Raw genomic sequence first — 2,500 nt, 5'->3', positions numbered from 1 at the left:
AATAACGAAGAATGAAAAATTATCTAACACACACACACACACACACACACACACACACACACACACACAAACACACACACACACACACACACACAAACAAACACACACACACACACACACACACACAAAGGAATAACGAAGAATGAAAAATTATCTTTAAAAAAACACACACACGCAAACAGAATTCAGTAACAGAACACTACCACAGAGAACCATCACGAAGCGCAACCTCCCTCCTGACTGGCCTGTGCTACACTGACCTCCCAAAGGCAACTCGGGAACGCAATTACCTCGGCTACACTGACACACCCACTCTTACTGGAGGGGAAGTTATTATGATGTGTTTCTGTGGTGTTGATGGTGATGTTAGCAATGAGGGGAATATGCTGTTATGTGTTTTTGTGGTGTTGATGTGATGGGAATATGTTCTTGTGTTTGTTTTTTGTTGATGTGATGATGGCAATGGCATTAATATTATTATTACTATTGATATTATTGTTATTGTTGTTATTATTATTATTATTATTATTATTATTATTGTTATTGTTGTTATTATTGTTATTATTATTATTATTATTATTATTATCATTATCATTATTATTATTATTTTCATTATTATTATTATTATTATCATTACTACTACTATTATTACTACCATTATTATCATTATTACTAGGGTGATTGAAGTTTGAGGCAATGGAACATCAACGAAAACATGCAAAATATGCAGAACAACCACAAATCAAAACATCCAGTCAAATCAATTCACGCACATAAAGAACACATCAGATTGATAATGCTCTTTTGAGAACGTGCTGTGCTGTTTAAGACTATTTTTTGGATTTCTTCTAATTTTGGATTTCCTGGTATTTGCTCAAGAAACTTATCCGTACCTTCTTTTATAAGGCCAAGAGGTCCAATAACAACAGGCAAAGTTTTGGTTTTTAAATGCCACATCTTTTCCACCTCTACTTCCAGGTCTTTATACTTTGATATCTTCTCGAACACTTTTGTTAGGACGTTTCTGTCTGAAGGGATGCTCATATCTATAAACAGGCAAGTGTTGTTTATTTTGTCCTTGATGACGATATCTGGACGATTTGCCTGTATAGTACGATCTGTGTGAATTGGAAAGTTCCACAAGATTGTAGCATCTTTGCCTTCAGTAACTGGCTCTGGATGGTGTTTGTACCATTTATCTTGTGTTCCGATAGAAAAGTGTTTGCAGATCTTCCAGTGCAGGTACTTGCCCACTCTGTCATGTCGATTTTTGTACTCATTCGATGTTAATATTGAGCAACCAAATACAAAGTGATCAATTGTCTCAACCTTGTCTTCACAAAACCTACACTTTGAGTCAGTGCCATTGTGCAAGATGTTAGCTTGATAGTTTCTGGTAAACAAACTTTGATCTTGGGCTGCAAGAATAAAACCCTCTGTTTCCCCTTTAAGTCCAGAGCTTCTAAGCCACTGATGGGTTGCAATTTCATCTACATCAGTGTGTTTGCTTTGAGTTGCAAACTATCCGTGGAGAGGCTTTTCATGCCACCTAGATTCAAGTTTTTCTTGTCCGACCTTCTTTGCTTTTTGTTTTTTATGTTTAGCAGCCAGTGTTGGCAACATATGTTCAATGTTTTTGCTCTCAATACCTAATTCCTGAGAAAATTTATTTGATTCCTTTACTATTGAGTGTAACCTTTTAGAGTTTTCATGTACTCTAACTAATTGAAGCATCCAATCGCTGGTTAGATCTAAGTATTGCAAGAGACCAATCGTTGTTGTTTTGTACGATAATTCCAACTGCATCATCCCCCTACCTCCTTTACTTCTAGGGACGTACAGACGGTCTACGTCTGATTTAGGGTGATACATTCTGTTGCATGTCAATTGCTTCCTAATTTTGGTGTCAATTTGTTTGAGTTCACGTAAGTTCCAGTCTATCACGTTAAAACTATATGTAACCACAGGTATTGCAAGAGTGTTGATTGCTGTTAGTTTGTTCTTTGAGTTTAATTCTGTTTTCAGGATTGACCTTACTCTTCGGATGCATTCTGTACGTATTTTTTTCTTCATCTATGATTGTTGTATCCCATTTCCTTCGTTTATTCCTAGATATTTATAGGTTTCTTCCTGATCCAATTCTTATATTACGGTATCAATACTTAACTTTATATTGTCAGATGTCACTAGTTTTCCTTGCTTAAAGGTTGCTTTAGCACACTTATCGAGACCAAACTTCATACCTATGTCATCATTGAAATCTTTTACAGTTTTCAGCAACCTTTCCAATTCATTATCATTCTGAGCATAAAGTTTCAAGTCATCCATATAGAATAAATTATTGATCTTCTTGTCCGTGATCTTATATCCATACCGTGTGTTGTTAAGAAGCTGGGAGAGTGGGATAAGTGCCATACAGAATAAAAGAGGGGAAAAAGAGTCACCCTGGAAGATTCCGCATCTGATTCGCATGTTGTTTGAAATTATTATTATTATTATT

The sequence above is a fragment of the Penaeus monodon genome, chromosome 13, assembly GCF_015228065.2.
Source record: "Penaeus monodon isolate SGIC_2016 chromosome 13, NSTDA_Pmon_1, whole genome shotgun sequence".
NCBI classification, from domain to species: Eukaryota; Metazoa; Arthropoda; class Malacostraca; order Decapoda; family Penaeidae; genus Penaeus; species Penaeus monodon.
The sequence above is the reverse complement of the archived record's forward strand: the minus strand, read 5'-3'. Positions refer to the sequence as shown.